Below are 20,607 nucleotides of genomic sequence, written 5' to 3' on the forward strand. Positions count from 1 at the left end.
TGCCTCATGCTCACAAGCAGACAAACAATTTGGAAGCTGCTCAATCATACCTGGAGATAATTATATATCAGGTGCTGGAAGGGGGAGGGGTCATAGACAGACAAACAAAGAGGAAGGGGGGTGCAAATCCCCACCCCCAAATTCCCTTCCGCACACTGAAAATTACCTGTAACCATCCCTGAATCTATCTGGTAATAAAATTCAGAGAATTTGTCACAAATGTTTGCAAACACATGTTTAAGCTGCTGGCCACTTCACGGCTTCTCTGATACAGCAGTCCTAACTACTTAATAGCAGTGCCCACATTGGGCCATGTAATTTGTCACAGTACGCCTCATGATCAAGGTCATTACTAAAACATTTCCAGACAGAGAGCTAACTTACCAGGGAGCCACCCCCAGGATCTCCCATTGGCACTACAAGGAACAGCATGCCTTCCAAATGCTGCTCCCATTCAATGCCTCATGCTCACAAGCAGACAAACAATTTGGAAGCTGCTCAATCATACCTGGAGATAATTATATATCAGGTGCTGGAAGGGGGAGGGGTCATAGACAGACAAACAAAGAGGAAGGGGGGTGCAAATCCCCACCCCCAAATTCCCTTCCGCACACTGAAAATTACCTGTAACCATCCCTGAATCTATCTGGTAATAAAATTCAGAGAATTTGTCACAAATGTTTGCAAACACATGTTTATGCTGCTGGCCACTTCACGGCTTCTCTGATACAGCAGTCCTAACTACTTAATAGTAGTGCCCACATTGGGCCATGTAATTTGTCACAGTACGCCTCATGATAAAGGTCATTACTAAAACATTTCCAGACAGAGAGCTAACTTACCAGGGAGCCACCCCCAGGATCTCCCATTGGCACTACAAGGAACAGCATGCCTTCCAAATGCTGCTCCCATTCAATGCCTCATGCTCACAAGCAGACAAACAATTTGGAAGCTGCTCAATCATACCTGGAGATAATTATATATCAGGTGCTGGAAGGGGGAGGGGTCATAGACAGACAAACAAAGAGGAAGGGGGGTGCAAATCCCCACCCCCAAATTCCCTTCCGCACACTGAAAATTACCTGTAACCATCCCTGAATCTATCTGGTAATAAAATTCAGAGAATTTGTCACAAATGTTTGCAAACACATGTTTAAGCTGCTGGCCACTTCACGGCTTCTCTGATACAGCAGTCCTAACTACTTAATAGCAGTGCCCACATTGGGCCATGTAATTTGTCACAGTACGCCTCATGATAAAGGTCATTACTAAAACATTTCCAGACAGAGAGCTAACTTACCAGGGAGCCACCCCCAGGATCTTCCATTGGCACTACAAGGAACAGCATGCCTTCCAAATGCTGCTCCCATTCAATGCCTCATGCTCACAAGCAGACAAACAATTGGAAGCTGCTCAATCATACCTGGAGATAATTATATATCAGGTGCTGGAAGGGGGAGGGGTCATAGACAGACAAACAAAGAGGAAGGGGGGTGCAAATCCCCACCCCCAAATTCCCTTCCGCACACTGAAAATTACCTGTAACCATCCCTGAATCTATCTGGTAATAAAATTCAGAGAATTTGTCACAAATGTTTGCAAACACATGTTTAAGCTGCTGGCCACTTCACGGCTTCTCTGATACAGCAGTCCTAACTACTTAATAGCAGTGCCCACATTGGGCCATGTAATTTGTCACAGTACGCCTCATGATAAAGGTCATTACTAAAACATTTCCAGACAGAGAGCTAACTTACCAGGGAGCCACCCCCAGGATCTCCCATTGGCACTACAAGGAACAGCATGCCTTCCAAATGCTGCTCCCATTCAATGCCTCATGCTCACAAGCAGACAAACAATTTGGAAGCTGCTCAATCATACCTGGAGATAATTATATATCAGGTGCTGCCACAGCCAAAATCTGTAAAAGCCCATTCCACACGGAAAGTGGGCTCATCTTGGGCGGCTGCCCGAGGGGTCTCGGCTTTACAACTTTGCCGAGCAGCTACTTGGTCAGGGGCAAACACGTTTGCTAAATTCTACAAATTTGATACCCTGGCTGAGGAGGACCTGGAGTTCTCTCATTCGGTGCTGCAGAGTCATCCGCACTCTCCCGCCCGTTTGGGAGCTTTGGTATAATCCCCATGGTCCTTTCGGAGTCCCCAGCATCCACTAGGACGTTAGAGAAAATAAGAATTTACTTACCGATAATTCTATTTCTCATAGTCCGTAGTGGATGCTGGGCGCCCATCCCAAGTGCGGATTGTCTGCATTACTTGTACATAGTTATTGTTACAAAAATTGGGTTATTGTTGTTGTGAGCCATCTTTTCAGAGGCTCCTTCTGTTATCATGCTGTTAACTGGGTTCAGATCACAAGTTGTACGGTGTGATTGGTGTGGCTGGTATGAGTCTTACCCGGGATTCAAAATCCTTCCTTATTGTGTACGCTCGTCCGGGCACAGTATCCTAACTGAGGCTTGGAGGAGGGTCATAGGGGGAGGAGCCAGTGCACACCAGCTAGTCCTAAAGCTTTTACTTTGTGCCCAGTCTCCTGCGGAGCCGCTATTCCCCATGGTCCTTTCGGAGTCCCCAGCATCCACTACGGACTATGAGAAATAGAATTATCGGTAAGTAAATTCTTATTTTTATTAATAAAGTGCATGACTTATCCACCATAACCCTGAATATACTTATCCATTAGGAATTTATCTAGCCCATTCTTAAATGCAGTGACCGAGTCCACCATTACTACTTTCTCAGGCAGGGAATTCCAAGTACGTATTGTCCTTACTATGACGAAACCCTTCTGTCTCAGAGTGCTAAATCTCTTCTATAACCTGGTGTGTATAACAGTGGGTGTCCCCGTGCCCTTTGTGGTGATCTTACCAAAAACAAATCCCCCGCTAGCTCTGTATATTGACCCCTTATATATTTTGTAAATATTTATCATGTCCCCTCTTAATCTCCTTTTTTCCATTGTAAACATACCTAGCCTATCAAACCTTTCCTCGTATTTTAGCATCTCCATCCCGTTAATCAGTTTGGTTGCCCGTCTTTGAACCTTTTCTAGTTCCAGGATGTCCTTTTTATAACTTGGTGCCCATAGATGTGCACAGTATTCAAGATGTGGCCGTACCAGTGATTTGTACAATGGGAGTATAACACTCTCATCCCTTGCATCAATTCCACGCTTTATGCATACTAATATCTTGTTTGCCTGTTTTTCTGCATTCCTACTTTGAGTACTACTGCTAAGTTTGTTATCAACGTGAACACCTAAGTATCTTTCCAGTACAGAATCCACTAGTTTCTCCTCATTTAGTATGTAGGTAGTGTTTCTGTACTTGCTACCAAAGTGCATTACCTTACATTTGTCTATGTTGAGCCGCATTCTCCATTTTGCTGCCCATATTGTCTAATCTAAATAAGTCATTCTGTAGAGATTTAGCATCCCCCTCCAAATTTATAACCTTACACAGTTTGGTATCGTCTGCAAAAATTGACACTGTACTCTTTAGACCCACATCTAGATCATTTATGAAAATGTTAAACAATAGTGGTCCAAGTACTGACCCGTGTGGAACACCACTAAGTACTTCAGTCCAATTTGAAAACGTTCCATTTACAACCACTCGCTGCTCCCTTTTAGCCAACCAATTTCTAACCCAAGTGCATATTATGCTCCCTAGTCCAAGTTCTCTTAATCTGTATGAGTCTCATGTGAGGTACTGTATCGAAAGCTTTGGCAAAATCTACAAAAGATTACATTCACTCTTCACAGTTCCAAGGGATGCAGTGCATGGGTGCACGGGTGACGTAATGACATCACCCGCGATGTGTGGATCCAGTTTGATCCAGCTGGCGGAGGCGATGTTAGGAGAAGCAGCCAGCAGGAGGCCATGCAGCGTGAAAGCGGGAGCTGTGACTGCAGGGAGAGGGAGTACTGAAGCTAGGCAGCATGACAACTTGTCAGGTAAGTTATGCAAAGGGGGATTTCTTCACAAGGGGAGGAACGATCTGCAAAGGGGGGGATCTGCACAGAGCGTGGTATCTTCACGTGGCAAAGGTTTTTCGTTTTTTTACACAAGGGGGGATTTGCACAGAGGGGATTATTGTACAGGGGGCTATTATGCAGGGGACTGGAAAGGGGGTATCTGCAAAGTGGGGGATTTGCACAGAGGAGGGTATTGTACAGGGGGCTATTATGCAGGGGAGTGGAAGGGGGGTATCTGCACAAGGGGAGATCTGCAAAAGGGAAGATTTGCACAGAGGTGGGTATTTGATGTTGTCATTCTTAATACTATTTTTAAAAGTGTGCATTATTATGGATGCTGTTATTTGATAGAATCATTATTAATGCTATGTTTAAATTGGAGATGAGCAGGTTCTGTTCTCAGAGAACAGAACCCTACCGGAATTTGCCTTCCGAGTTCGGTTCCGAGCCCGGCTTGGGTTTTTTTCATCCTGCTGTCGGATTCTCGCGGGATTTGGATACCATATAAGGAGCCGCGCGTCGCGGCCATTTTCACTACAGTCTCGAAGAGTGTAGTGAGAGGACGTGTCTCCGTCCTCCAGTGTATGTGTGTGGGTGGGAAAGTGGGGTGGCGAGTCTTGTGCTGTGTTGTGCTGCTCAGTCCAGTCCAGTGTAGTCAGTGTATTGTGCTGCATCAGTCCAGCCAGTCACAGTGTTGGTGTTCTCTGCTGCCATATATCCAGTGTAGCTGTATAAAGTGTTGTTGTGTTGCGCTGCATCAGACCAGTGGTAGTGTCCTGTCTCATCAGTCATTCCGGTGACGATATACGCTGCTGCTATATGTCCACTGCTGCCAAACAACAACAACAACAACAACATGTTGTTGTGTTGTGCTGCATCAGACCCGTGGTAGTGTCCTGTCTCATCATTCATTCCAGTCATTCCTGTGCCGCATATTGTCTTATATAACTCCCAAAAAATAATGGAGAGCAAAAATGTTGAGGATAAAATAAGGAAAGATCAAGAAGAACCACTTTCTCCTTGTGCTGAAGCTGCTGCCACTAGCTATGACATAGATGATGAAATGCCATCAACGTCGTCTGCTAAGGCCGATGCCCAATGTGATAGTAGAGGGCATGTAAAATCCAAAAAGCCAAAGTTCAGTAAAAGAACCAAAAAAAGAAATTTAAACGGTCTGGGGAGAAACGTAAACTTGCCAATATGCCATTTACGACACGGAGTGGCAATGAACGGCTGAGGCCCTGGCCTATGTTCATGGCTAGTGGTTCACCTTCACATAACAATGGAAGCCATCATCCTCCTGCTAGAAAAGTTAAGAGTTAAGCTGGAAAGAACAGAACTGTGCGTTCTGAGATGTTATCACAAATCCCCAAGGAGAGTCTAAGTGTGTCGGCGGTTGCGATGCCTGACCTTCCCAATAGTGGACGGGAAGAGGTGGCTCCTTCCACCATTTGCACGACCCCCTGCAAGTACTGGAAGGAGCACCCACAGTCCAGTTCATGATATTCAAATTGAAGATGTCAATGTTGAAGTACACCAGGATGAGGATCTGGGTGTTGCTGGCGCTGATGAGGAAGGTGACGTTGAGAATTCTGATGGTGATGTGGTTTGTTTAAGTCAGGCACCGGGGGAGACACCTGTTGTCCATGGGATGAAGAAGCCCAATGTGATGCCTGGGCAAACTACCAAAAAAGTCACCTCTTCAGTGTGGAATCCCTTCTTCCTCCTGTACCCAAGCTCCTGCAAGCCACACCACCAACTCCCTCAACGTCAACTTCCTCCTCAGTCAGGAACGTCAGTAGTTCTGCAGGCCATGTCACTGTCAAGACTGAGGAGTCCTCTCCTAACCGGGATTCCGCCGTAGGATCCTTGAGTGGTATGCCTGCTGTTGCTGCCACTGCTGTTGTTGCTGCTGGGAGTCGATCGTCATCTCAGAGGGGATGTCGGAAGACCACTTGTACTACTTCCAGTAAGCAATTGACTGTCCAACAGTCCTTTGTGAGGAAGATGAAATATGACTGCAGTCATCCTTTTGCAAAGCAGATAACTGAGGCCTTGGCAGCTATGTTGGTGTAAGATGTGCGTCCGGTATCCACCATTAGTTCAGGGGGACTTAGAGAATTGTTTGAGGTACTGTGTCCCCGGTATCAAATCCCATCTAGGTTCCACTTCTCTAGGCAGGCGATACCAAGAATGTACACAGACATCAGAAAAAGAGTCACCAGTGTCCTACAAAATGCGGTTGTATCCAGTGTCCACTTAACCACGGACATGTGGACAAGTGGAACAGGGCAGACTAAGGACTATATGGCGGTAACAGCCCACTGGGTAGATGTATGGCCTCCTGCAGCAACAACAGCAGCGGCACCAGTAGCAGAATCTCGCAAACGCCAACTTGTTCCTAGGCAGGCTACACTATGTATCACCGCTTTCATTAAGAAGCACACAGCTGACAACCTCTTACAGAAACTTAGGTACATCATCGCAGAATGGCTTACCCCAATTGGACTCTCCTGTGGATTTGTGATATCGGACAACGCCACCAATATTGTGCGTGCATTACATCTGGGCAAATGCCAGCATGTTTTGCACATACAATTAATTTGGTGGTGCAGAATTTTTTAAAAAATGACAGGGGTGTGCAGGAGATGCTGTCGGTGGCCGAAAAATTGCGGGCCACTTTTTCGGCATTCTGCCACTGCGTGCCGAAGACTGGAGCGCCAGAAAACACTCCTGAACCTGCCCTCCCTTCAACTGAAGCAAGAGGTGGTGACGAGGTGGAATTCAACACTATATACAGTATGCTTCAGAGGTTGGAGGAGCAGCAAAAGGCCATTCAAGCCTATACATCCACCTACGATATAGGCAAAGGAGGGGTAATGCAGTGGAGAATGATTTCCGTCTTGTGCAAGGTTCTCCAACCCTTCGAACTTGGCACACGTGTAGTCAGTTCAGACACTGCCAGCTTGAGTCAGGTCATTCCCCTCATCAGGCATTTGCAGAAGCAGCTGGATAAATTGAAGGAGGAGCTAAGACGGAGCGATTCTGCAAAGTATGTGGGACTTGTGGATGGAGCCCTTCATTTGCTTTGCCAGGATTCAAGGGTTGTCAATCTGTTGAAATCAGAGCACTACATTTTGGCCACCGTGCTCGATCCTAGGTTTAAAGCCTACGTTGTATCTCTCTTTCCAGCAGACACAAGTGTGCAGAGGTGCAAAGACATGCTGGTTAGTAAATTGTCAACTCAAGTGGAACGTGACCAGTCAACAGCTCGTCCTTCAATTTCTCCCGCCATTTGTGCTGCAACAAAAGGATAAGATTTCCTAGCCCACCCGCTGGCGGTGATCCAGGGCAGTCAGGAGCGAAATCTGACATCTGGTCCAGACTGAAGGACCTGCCAATAATTACTGATATGTCTACTGTCACTGCATATGATTCTGTCACCATTGAAAGAATGGTGGAGGATTATATGAGTGACAGCATCCAAGTAGGCATGTCAGACAGTCCGTATGTATGCTGGCAGGAAAGAGGCAATTTGGAGGCCCTTGCACAAACTGGCTTTATTTTACCTAAGTTGCCCCCCCCCCCCCCCCCCCTCCAGTGTGTACTCTGAAAGAGTGTTTCGTGCAGCCGGTAACCTTGTCAGCGATCGGCGTAGGAGGTTGCTCCCACTAAATGTGGAGAAGATGATGATTTCAAAATGAATTATACATTCCTCCGGGAAGACCTTTACCAGCAATTGCCTCCAGAAAGTACACAGGGACCTGTGATGGTGGATTCCAGTGGGGGACGAATTAATACTCTATGACGAGGATGTACACAGTGAAAGGCATGAGGAATTTGAGGATGAGGTGGACATCTTGCCTCTGTAGAGCCAGTTTGTGCAAGGAGAGATTGATCGCTTCTTTTTTGGTGGGGGCCCAAACCAACCAGTCATTTCAGCCACAGTCGTGTGGCAGACCCTGTCGCTGAAATGATTGGTTTGTTAAAGTGTGCATATCCTGTTTATACAACATAAGGGTGGGTGGGAGGGCCCAAGGACAATTCCATCTTGCACCTCTTTTTCTTCTTTGCATCATGTGCTGTTTGGGGACTAGTTTTTTTTGTGCCATCCTGTCTGTAACTGCAGTGCCACTCCTAGATGGGCCAGGTGTTTGTGCCGCACACATGTGTAGCTTAGCTTGGCCATCCAGCTACCTCATTGCACCTCTTTTTCTTCTTTGCATCATGTGCTGTTATGGGACTAGTTTTTGAATAGTGCCATCTTGTCTGCAATTGCAGTGCCACTCCTAGATGGGCCAGGTGTTTGTGCCGCACACTTGTGTCGCTTAGCTTAGTCATACAGCCACCTCGGTGCAACTTTTAGGCCTAAAAACAATATTGTGAGGTGTTCTGAATAGACTGGAAATGGCGGAAATTAATGTTATTGAGGTTAATAATACCGTAGGAGGAAAATTACCCGAAAATTCTGTGATTTTAGCCGTTTTTATGTTTTTTCAAAAATCATCCAGATCCAAAACCAAAACACGAAAGGGTGGTTTTGGCAAAACCAAGCCAAAACCAAAACACGAAAGTGGAATTAGAACCAAAACACAAAACACGAAAAGTGCCTGCCGCAGATCTCTAGTTTTAATGTGAGTGTTATTATTGGTGTTATCTGACGCCAGTTGATCACCGGTTAAGTAAATGAACAAAAAGTAGATCCCAGGTACCAAAAGTCTGGCCACCCCTGGTTTCGGGTCTTAGTTGGGCCTAAATAGGGCTGCTTTTGAAAACTGATGTTGAATGTAACCATATTGTGGTCACTTTTTCCGATGGGCTCCCCTACTATAATATTTGTTATCAATTCCCCATTGTTTGTTAGTACCAGATCTAAGATTGCATTGTACCTAGTTGGTTCCTCAATTAGTTGAAGAAAGTAGTGATCATTTAGTGTGTTTAAAAACCTATTACCCCTAACAGTATTACCTGAATCATATGTCCAATTAATCTCTGGATAGTTAAAATCTCCCATCACTATTATGTCTCCTAACTTTTTCGATTTGCTTCAGTAACAATTCCTCATCTGACACATTAATATTAGGCGGTTTGTAGCATATCCCTATAAGTATCTTTTTTAGTCCCTTTCCCCAGCATGCAATTTTTACTCATAAAGTCTCAACAGTATTTACGGTCCCATCGCAAATATCTTCCTTTATATCCGGTTTTACATAGAGACATACTCCTCCACCCCTTTTATTTAGTCTGTCTCCACTGAACAGCATGTAACTAGAGATGTGCGGCTGGCACTTTTTTGGTTTTGGTTCTAATTCCACTTTTATGTTTTGGCTTTGGCTTGGTTTTGCCAAACCACCCTTTCGTGTTTTGGTTTTGGATCTGGATGATTTTTGTAAAAAACATAAAAACAGCTAAAATCACAGAATTTGGGGGTAATTTTGCTCCTACGGTATTATTAACCTCAATAACATTCATTTCCACTCATTTCTAGTCTATTCTGAACAACTCACACCTCACAATATTGTTTTTAGGCCTAAAAGTTGCACCGAGGTGGCTATATCACCAAGTTAAGCGACACAAGTGTGCGGCACAAACACCTGGCCAATCTAGGAGTAGCACTACAGTTGCAGACAAGATGGCACTATTCAAAAACTGGTCCCCAAACAGCACATGATGCAAAGAAGAAAAAGAGGTGCACCGAGACTGATGTATGACTAAGCCAAGCGACACAAATGTGTGGCACAAACACCTGGCCCATCTAGGAGTGGCACTGCAGTGTCAGACAGGATGGCACTTTTCAAAAACTAGGCCCCACTGAAATTATACGTCCAAATCACTGGAATTATACGACCAAATCACTGGAATTATACGTCCAAATCACTGGAATTATACTGCAAAATCACTGGAATTATACTGCAAAATTACTGGAATTATACGTCCAAATCACTGGAATTAAGGCACTTTAAACAAATAGTCCCCAAACAGCACATGATGCAAAGAAGAAAAAAAGGTGCACCGAGGTTGCTGTATGACTAAGCTAAGCAACACAACCACCTGGCCCATCTAGTAGTGTCATGCAGTGGCTGAATGTCGAGAGTGGGCCTCAATTGTTCGGTCCACTGACAGCATCTCCAGCACGCCTCTGTCATTTTTTATAAATGATGGACGTATAAGGCAGTACCCCAGGACTACTACAGCAGTACCCATGGACTCATACGGCAGTGTCAGACAGGATGCCACTTTTCAAAAACTAGGCCCCAAACAGCACCTCATGCAAAGATGTCGAAGAGGTGCAATGAGGTAGCTGTATGACTAAGCCGAGCGATACAAACAATTACCACTGGAATTATACGTCCAAATCACTGGAATTATACGTCCAAATCACTGGAATTACATGGCAAAATCACTGGAATAATATGTCCAAATCACTGGAATTAAATGGCAAAATCACTGTAATTATACTGCAAAATCACTGTAATTATACATCCAAATCACTGGAATTAAATGGCAAAATCTCGGTATCGCCTGCCTAGTGAAGTGGAATCTAGATGGGATTTGGTACCGGGGACACGAAACCTCCATCAATTGTCTAAATCTCACTGCAATAATGGTGGATACCGGACGCATGTCTAACAATTAGCAGCCTGACACATGACGACCACATTAGTGTCCCTTACACATAATGTCTCCAGTATAGTGTCAGATACACATATGCGTCCAGTAGTGCAGTGCCTAATATACATATGCCCCCAGTGGTGCCAAATACATATACACCCCCAGCAGTGCAAGATACACATATGCTCCATTAGTGCAGTACCAGATACACATATATGCCCGCAGCAGTGCGAGATAGACATATGCCCCCAGCAGTGCAGTGCCAGATACACATTACATGCCCCCACAGTGCCAGATACACATATGGCCCCACAGTGCCAGATACACATTTTATGCCCCCAACAGTGCAGTGCCAGATACACATAATATGCACCCAGTGTCAGATACACAAAATATGCCCCCAGTGTCAGATACACATTATATAACCCCACATTGTCAGATTCACATTTTATGACCCCAAATTATCAGATACACATTATATGCCCCCACATTGTCAGATACACATTATATGCCCCCACATTGTCAGATACACATTATATGCCCCCAGCAGTGCAGTGCCATATACACATATGCCCGCATTGTCAGATACACATAGTATGCCCCCACTTTGTCAGATACACTTAATATGCCAACACAGTGTCAAATACACATAATATGCTAAAGTAGCTCCCTTAGCGCCAATATAATTAGATTTGTTCAATTAACAACATGTATATGTCCAAAAACTGCATGCAGCTCACTATACACAGAGGGACTTCCCAACCCTCTTCGAATATAAGAGAAAACTAAGAAAAAAAGGAACTACAGACAGCGCTGGCAGATTTCTTATTATAATAAATTTATTAATTAATTTTTATCTCAATGATAAATTTCCACTAGTATTATTATAGTACCAAAACTAAAAAAAATCTTTCCCTTGCCTTAACAACAAATTTGCATGTAAAATTACTAAAACCACATTAATACTTCATATTACATATAATAAAACATTCAATGCTCTGCTCCTTACATCAATTTAGCTAACCCTTTTGATGCAAAAAAGATACAATAGTTTCAATGAATCCTAATGTTACATTTAGTTGCTACAAAGCTTACAGCAGCTGAGTCCGTGGTTTGGTTACTTATTTCCACTCGGTTCTCTGCTGAATCCTTTCTTTAATAGTTGTAATCTTGAGCTGGATGTTATGACACTAAGGGGCAGATTTATTAAGCTTGGTGAAGTGATAAATTGGAAGGTGATAAAGGACCAGCCAGTCAGCTCCTAACTGTCATTTTTCAAACCCAGCCTGTGACATGGCAGTTAGGATCTGATTGGCTGGTCCTTTATCACCTTCCACTTTATCACTTCACCGAGCTTAATAAATCTGCCCCTAAGTGAGATATACTATAGGTGAAAGGGATTGCATTTAATCACACACAGTCCGTGTATAAGCCAGTAGCTTTTTTTCTTCTTTCTCCCCCTCCTCACTTTAAAGTGACGCTGATCCAGTTAGCAGTAATTTAATCATGCATAGCTTTTTGGAGCAGTAAGGTTAGTAAGTAAAGTCACAATTTTTATAAAACATGGCCATGTTAGGTTTTAATTACCACTCCGCCTCAGGTTAATGATTCTGTAGTTCTCCCGGCTCTGGTGCTGATTAACCTTTCGTAGTGAGCCTTATCCGGAGATACGTCCAAATTCCTCCTGATGCTCGGCGGTGGTGAATAAAGTTGTCACTGGCAGGTGAAGTGAAGACGCGTTTCACTGCCTACGGGCATCGGCAGCTTCCTCAGTCAGTGAAACGCGTCTCTTCACTTCACCTGCCAGTGACAACTTTATTCACCACCGCCGAGCATCAGGAGGAATTTGGACGTATCTCTGGATAAGGCTCACTACGAAAGGTTAATCAGCACCAGAGCCGGGAGAACTACAGAATCATTAACCTGAGGCGGAGTGGTAATTAAAACCTAACATGGCCATGTTTTATAAAAATTGTGACTTTACTTACTAACCTTACTGCTCCAAAAAGCTATGCATGATTAAATTACTGCTAACTGGATCAGCGTCACTTTAAAGTGAGGAGGGGGAGAAAGAAGAAAAAAAGCTACTGGCTTATACACGGACTGTGTGTGATTAAATGCAATCCCTTTCACCTATAGTATATCTCACTTAGTGTCATAACATCCAGCTCAAGATTACAACTATTAAAGAAAGGATTCAGCAGAGAACCAAGTGGAAATAAGTAACCAAACCACGGACACAGCTGCTGTAAGCTTTGTAGCAACTAAATGTAACATTAGGATTCATTGAAACTATTGTATCTTTTTTGCATCAAAAGGGTTAGCTAAATTGATGTAAGGAGCAGAGCATTGAATGTTTTATTATATGTAATATGAAGTATTAATGTGGTTTTAGTAATTTTACATGCAAATTTGTTGTTAAGGCAAGGGAAAGATTTTTTTAGTTTTGGTACTATAATAATACTAGTGGAAATTTATCATTGAGATAAAAATTAATTAATACATTTATTATAATAAGAAATCTGCAAGCGCTGTCTGTAGTTCCTTTTTTTCTTAGTTTTCTCTACACATAATATGCCCCCAGTGTCAGATACGCATAATATGCACCCACTGTGCTAGATACACATTATATGCCCCACATTGTCAGATACACATTATATGACCCCACAGTGCCAGATACACAAATGCCCCCACAGTGCCAGATGCACATACTATGCCCCCACAGTGCCAGATACACATAATATGTCCCCAGTGTCAGATACACATAATATGCCCCCACAGTGCCAGATACACATAATATGCCCCCACAGTGCCAGATACACATAATATGCCCCCAGTGTCAGATACACATAATATGCCCCCACAGTGCCAGATACACATAATATGCCCCCACAGTGCCAGATACACAAATGCCCCCACAGTGCCAGATACACATAATATTCCCCCACAGTGCCAGATACACATAATATGCCCCCACAGTGCCAGATACACTTAATATGCTACCACAGTGCCAGATACAAGTGCCCCCCACAGTGTCAGATACACATGCCCACCACAGTGTCAGATACACATGCCCACCAGTGCCAGATACACGTGCCCCCCACAGTGTCAGATACACATGCCCCCCAGTGTCAGATACACATGTGCCCACCATAGTGCCAGATCCATGTGCCCACATAGTGCCAGATCTCCACGTGCTCCCCACAGTGCCAGATACATGTGCCCACCACAGTGCCAGATATACGTGCCCCCCACAGTGCCAGATATACGTGCCCCCCACAGTGCCAGATATACGTGCCCCCCACAGTGCCAGATACACGTGCCCCCCACAGAGCCAGATACACATGCCCCCTGTAGAGCTGCTCACTGCCGCCGGCCTTGCTGCTGCTCCCATGCTGCCTCCACCGCTGCTCTCTCTGTGAGGGGAGGAGAGCGCAACGTGTGCCTCTCCTGCCCCTCACTCCCATCTCTGGTGGCCCCCTGCCTGAAGTCGCGGGTCCGTCAACCAAACAAAGCTCACGGTCCGGCAGCGTGAGCTCTGATTGGTTGATGGACTGGCGGCTAATTTAAAATTGCGGCCGGCCACCCTTAGGAGCAGCCACACAGGGCGCCGACTCCTAAGGAATGTGGCTGGAGCTGGCCCTGCTCTAAGCCACACATTTACCTCCCTAATCTCCCTCTGCCTCCCTGGACTAGCGCATGGCACAGGTAATATTTCGGAAAATATTACCCTAGATGTCCTTGCTTTTAGTTTCTGGACTCAGTCCCTATAATCTTTCTTAAGGACATCCCACCTACCTCTAACTTTGTCGTTGGTGCCAACGTGCACCAAGACCACTGGGTTGTACCCAGCCCCTCCCAACAATCTTTCTACCTGGACTGCAATGTGTCGCACCCGGGAGACAACACTGTATGGTGGTCATGGTGCCGGTAGCAGATTGCCCTGTCTGTCTTCCTAATAGAATCCCCTACCACCACAATCTGACTAGGTACTTCACTATCTTTTTTCCCATCTGTGCTGGGGGGGGACTGTTCCGGTTGCTAGCGGGAATGGTCTCCTCCAGCTATCTCATTTCTTCACTACCATCCACTGAATCTTCATCCAATCGGGCAAATTTATTGGGGTTTGGTAGTTCAGAGTTGTCCTGCCTTCCCGCCCGCTTTATCTTCCTTCTAACCGTGACCCAGCTGGCTATCTGGTTGTCCTCGTCTACTGGTGTCACCCCCTGCAACTCCTTCACCGTTCTATCTAAGCTTTGCTCGAGATTGTAAATGTCCATTAGATTTGTAACGGTCTGCTCTAGATCAGTTACCTGGGCTTCCAGGGAAGCCGTTCGCACATAGCTCGCGCAGATGTATTCACACTGGGACGGTTGCTCCAGGTGCGCATACATCTTACACAACATGCACTGAGTGAGATTCTCCATCACAGCCCCACCCATTTTGTTTGTAAAGTCTAACTCCCTGTTACCTTCAGAAAAAGCAATTCAATCTGTGCAATACTATACGGTACTATAGCCTAGCTGTGACGAAAAACAATATAAAACAACAGGACAGTAATTGATAATACAATTAAGGACAAGGGGAGATACAGAAGGACAGAGAGAAAAAAAAAACAAAAAATAAAAAAAAAACAGTCACTTATACAGTAATGTAGTTAAGCTTATACTTATCTATCCTTGTGCACCACCTGAGCCTTTTCTTTTTACGCAGCAGCAGTCCCCGGCTCCCTGTAACAGGCTCCTCAAGTAGCAGCAGCAGCAATGGCAGCATTCTCCGGTCCCCTCCGTCACGCTCCTCTGATAACCATTATGAGGCTGATTCAGGGCAGCATGTGAAGCGACTGCATATGCAGATGCACTGCATGCTTGAAATCAGCAATGGACTTTCATATTCAGAATCAGCCCTATCCATGTGGCTGCACTGCCCCTACACGGGGGCGTATCTACCCATTGGCCAGGATGGCACTCGCCAGGGGCGCCAGGCAAGGAGGGGGCGCCGCCTGGCAGTGCCATTCACGTCCAGTGGGTAGAATCCAGTAGTACTGTCAGACTTGGTGACTGTCTGTTAGTGCCTGCGCCAGTGTCAGGCGGCAGTGCACCGCACATCACTTGTAATCAGACTCAACATAAACTACAGCTACCAGCATCCCTTGTTGTCGGGAGCTCCGGGAGCTGTAGTTTATTGATCACTAGTGCAGTGCTGTGCCGCTGGACACCGGCAGTTACAGACAGTCACAAGATACAATCCAGATTAAGTGAGGGGAGGATTGGCACAAGACTGCACTGCACGGCATTGACCTTCGGGAAGTGGACGGAGTGGAAACGGGGGCAGGGCGAAACGGCACTCGGTCAGTGCCAGGTAACCCAGCAGCATGGAGGAGAGAGGGAGAGGACAAGGAGCTACTTGCAGTACATGCATTGAGTTTACCCTGTCTTTGAAGTGAGGGGTTAAACACTATATAGTCTGTTTGTATGTGTGATGTGTGTCTGCATTTATGTATGTGACTATATGTGTGTGTACGTATGTTTGTGTGTGTGTGTATAAGTATCTACTGCATACCTCCCAACTTTGTCCATAGCTTAAGAGAGACACACGCGCACTCCCAAAAAGGCGGCGCGGCCTAAGAAAAAGGGGCTGACTTCGCGGGAAGGCCTGTGATCGTGAGCCACGCCCCCATTTTCATCACTGAGGGGACATGCCCAGCGCTCCGTGAGCCGCTGGCATGCCCCCTCTCCTCCTGTCTCCACACAATAGATGTTGTGCGCATGCGCACAGCGTCTATTCACCGCTGCTCTGCTAAGCAGAGCAGCGAGTGCAGGAGCCTCCCAACTGCCTCACCACCCCACCGTGGGACACCGCGGCCCACGGGTGGGACAGTCCCAAAAAAACGTGACTGTCCTGTGAAAAACTGGACTGTTGGGAGGTATGTCTACTGTATGTGTGTATTAGTGTGTGACTATGTATGTGAATAAATGTGTAACTATATATGTATGTGACTGTATGTATGTGTGTAACTATTTGTATATACTGCATGTGTGACTGTACTGTTTATCATATGTACTGTATGTGTTTTGTGTGTGACAGTATGAATGTAAGTGTGTATGTGTGTGCCTATGGGTGGGATCAGATGGACTAATGGCAGTGGGGGTTATTCGGTAAGGATTGCAGATTCTGCTAAAAAGCAGAATCTGCAATCCTTTCTATTGCATGCTGGGGGCTGCTCATCAATCGCAGGGCAAGGCCGTCCAGCTAGGCTGCATATGCAGATGGTCTGCCGCCATTTTTCACATAGGGGTGGCTGTGTGTGATATCACGCAGCCGCCCCGAAAATGCAGACAGCCTGACCCCGTTTTCCCCACACCGCCCCCGCAACGGTCCATCACCGCCCCTCGCCCTCCGTCTCTGCCTGTCAATCAGGCAGAGGTCTTTACTGCCAATGTGATCCAATCGACGGAGCGCTGAGAACAGAGATATTGCAGTCGCATCCCTGAATGTGGTTTGAGCACATTCCACTTATAAAAATAGAAATATATTTACTAGCACTGGTCCACATTTCTATTTTCTATTTGCATTCCCTATATGCCTTCTATAGACAGTGTTTCCTATAGGGGTACTGCCGTGTGGCATAACGTGAATAAGAGAAACTAATGTGCAGTGTGATGTGATACTGTGTGGCATAATTTGAATTGGAAGTACTATTGTGTGGCCATGCCCCTTCCCTACAAAGCCGCATTGCTTTTTTGATACACCCTCCTTATTTCAAATATGTGTGTGTGGGGGGGGGGGCGGGGGCTGGCCACCAGCCCTTACTTTGCCAGGGGAGCTCGGACCCCTAGATACGCCCATGCACAAATGTGCCCACTCTTCCTGGTACAGCAATGTTAAAAGCAGTTTATGGAACATGGCAGCAGCTCCACTGGCCATGGCCAGGATTTCTATGCCCTGTACTGCCCTCTTCTGGTGGGTTGTGAGTGCCGCATGGTACCTGCTCAGTGGTGTTTGGGTCTGGAGAGTACAGTGTGTCTCCCCCTGGGGTAAGAGTGGATTGGGGAGGGAATACAGGGCTTTGGGATGGGGTGGGGGAATTGGGAATGCAGCATGGAGTCATTAGGGAGAGACATACTGTGGTGTGTGTTGGAGGAGGAAGGAAGGATATACATACTTATATATGTTGTGTATAGATAAATATTTATTAACAGTTATAGATAGACCGATAGAGCTGGTGCAGACAGATTTCTGTTGCAAGACCTGTCTGCACCACCCCTATCGTGGGTGTAAAAAATCCACCTGACATCGGTGGATTTTTGGCCATGCCCATGGCAAACTTGTAATAATTGTGTACTCTCAGGGCCTGATTCCTGTTTGTAAGTAAAGCAAAAAGGCAGGTATTGTAACTTTGTATCTGGAAAAAAACCATGGGCAATATTTACTAATATTCGTGTTTGAGTCGGTTTGTGTAGTGTTTAAACTCGTTTTGTATCGGGTGCATTTTCATGCAACTTTTTGAAACTATGGCCCTCATTCCGAGTCGTTCGCTCTGTATTTTTCATCGCATCGCAGTGAAATTCCGCATAGTGCGCATGCGCAATATTCGCACTGCGACTGCGCCAAGTATCTTTGCTATGAAGATAGTATTTTTACTCACGGCTTTTTCCTCGCTCCGGCGATCGTAATGTGATTGACAGGAAATGGGTGTTACTGGGCGGAAACACAGCGTTTTATGGGCGTGTGGCTGAAAACGCTACCGTTTCCGGAAAAAACGCAGGAGTGGCCGGAGAAACGGGGGAGTGGTTGGGCGAACGCTGGGTGTGTTTGTGACGTCAAACCAGGAACGACAAGCACTGAACTGATCGCACTGGCAGAGTAAGTGTGGAGCTACTCTAAAACTGCTAAGTAGTTTGTGATCGCAATATTGCGAATACATCGGTCGCAATTTTAAGATGCTAAGATACACTCCCAGTAGGCGTAGGCTTAGCGTGTGTAACTCTGCTAAATTCGCCTTGCGACCGATCAACTCGGAATGAGGGCCTATATACGCAAAGTTACGAAGCAGTCGACTTTATGGTTTTCGTGTTTTCCGATGTCGATGCCAGTCGTTTTTTTTTTTTGGACCATTCTTGGCCATCATTGTCATTTGCGTACGTCTTTTGGTTGTTTTTACCGGTATTTTTTCTAAGTTAAACGCGGCAGGTTTTTTTTAAGACCCCGGCCGCATTTTCACTTTTAGTTTAGTTTTTCATCCCCGTTCGTGATTGGTTGTGTTTCAGATGTAGGAGTGTCTGTGCGCAACCATATAAATACGCCCCAAACCGTCCGCACCTCGTGGGTTTAGTTAGTGGTGAGGAGGAGGGAGGTTGTGCTGTGGAGGTAGGTAAATTTGTGGTTTGGTGAGGAGTGTTGGTAGCGATTTCTGAGTGTGGTATTGTGTTTGAAAGTCGTCTTGTCATTCTTGTAGTCTTGTTTTTTGTGGTTTTGTCTCATATTTTTTGTCCAAGTTATTTTTCTTTATAGTCCCTTGTCAGTGTTTGCGTGTGTGTGTGTGTGTGTGTGGGTGTGTGAGTTGTGTAGTGGTAGAGGAGGAGTGTGTTGTTTGTCTATTTTTTTTTTCTGTGTTAAGTGTTTAGACACACAATTATGTGTGACTCAGAGGTGGGTGAGGTGGAGGGTGTGAGTGAGGGGGAGGAGGTCGGTCAGGTGGAGGAGGTGGGTGAGGTTGCTGCAGCAGCCTCAAGTGACAGTGATAGTGACAGTCAGACAGCTACGCAGCCACGCACCACTACCAAGACTGGGCGGAATGTAAAGTTTAGTTTAGCTGAAAATGTTGCATTGGTGCGTGAGCTGATGAAGTATCAGCGGCAGCTATTTGGGCCTGAGTCCGCCAAGGTGCTAACACGGAGGAAGACGGTGTTGTGGGCGAAAGTTGTTGCTGCTGTCAATAGTGAGGGGGTGGTCAAGCGGACGGAGGACACGTGCTGCAAACGGTACTATGACATAAAGCGACGTGTCAAGTCCAAAATGGCCAAGGAGGCGAAGTCGGCTCGAAAAAACGGTGGTGGCCAGCCCTATATTGCAAGCTATCTGGAGTATGAGGAGCCCATGCGGAGTGTAATACCTCCTGAAGTAGTCTCTGCAACCCATGTCCGGGATTCAGATAGGCCCAGGAAGAATGGTGAGCATGTGTATTTGCATTAACATTCTATGACCTTTTTTTTTTTTTTTAAATGTGTGTCATGTCACGTTGCATATTACTCCCATCTTCAAGTGTGTGTCAGCAAATACATTGTTTTGGGTAATGTTTTATACAAAAGCCAATGTAACATCTTACTTTATTGTATGTCATGTGTTTTTTTCCAGTTTATTTTGCATGTGTAGTTTGGACTTGGTGTGTCATTGAATTGTCCTGCAATAATGTTTTCCTTTTGGACATTTTTAGTTTTTTTATTTGGACTATGTTTTATATTTAGGTTATCCATGTGCAATATTTCAAAAACAGTGGTTGTCATGTTAGAGGCTGGAGTAGTGGAAAGTGGTTTGGAAACCACTTACATGTGTAATGTCATTATTACAGAATGTAATATATTTTTTTTTAAAAACACTATTTGTTTGTTCAGTTTGAGTTTGTATTTGTACCGTGACACAACACTGCAGTGTAATTTTTTAATTTTTTTTTTTTTTTTTGTTTGGCTCATATAGTGGTAATGTGTGTTTGGAGTGCCACATCACAGAGCATTTTATATATTGCATCTGTAATATTTTTCCTTTCATTACAAAATGAAGATGTGTGTGTTTGTGGTTGTTAATGTATGTATTTTTACTTGTGGCCTAAGTCAGTGTCCTGTACATGTTTTCCTGTGTTGAACTTTCCATAGTGCATATGGCTATTGGACAATGTTTATTGTTTTATGTAGTGGTTTTTTTGTTTCCGGTCCTTATGTTTTTCATAAAAATAAAGCAAGCATTTCTTATTGAATACATGTTTATAAGCATAATGGGTGG

The 20,607-nt window shown here is 45.1% G+C and overlaps 1 long non-coding RNA gene across 3 annotated transcripts in view; it reads left to right on the forward strand.

Moving 5' to 3' along the window:
• The window catches only part of LOC135058071 (uncharacterized), a 106,901-nt gene that overhangs the window by 37,406 nt on the left and 48,888 nt on the right, over nt 1-20,607 (forward strand). For 2 of the 3 annotated variants that reach the window (XR_010244578.1, XR_010244576.1), the window contains exon 1: nt 3,826-3,975. The exons of the other annotated variant lie outside the window; for it this stretch is intronic. This is a non-coding gene — a long non-coding RNA (uncharacterized LOC135058071). Of the gene's footprint in view, nt 1-3,825; nt 3,976-20,607 lie in introns of those variants that run through there. 3 annotated transcript variants of the gene reach the window in all.

The sequence above is a fragment of the Pseudophryne corroboree genome, chromosome 3, assembly GCF_028390025.1.
Source record: "Pseudophryne corroboree isolate aPseCor3 chromosome 3, aPseCor3.hap2, whole genome shotgun sequence".
Taxonomy (NCBI): Eukaryota; Metazoa; Chordata; class Amphibia; order Anura; family Myobatrachidae; genus Pseudophryne; species Pseudophryne corroboree.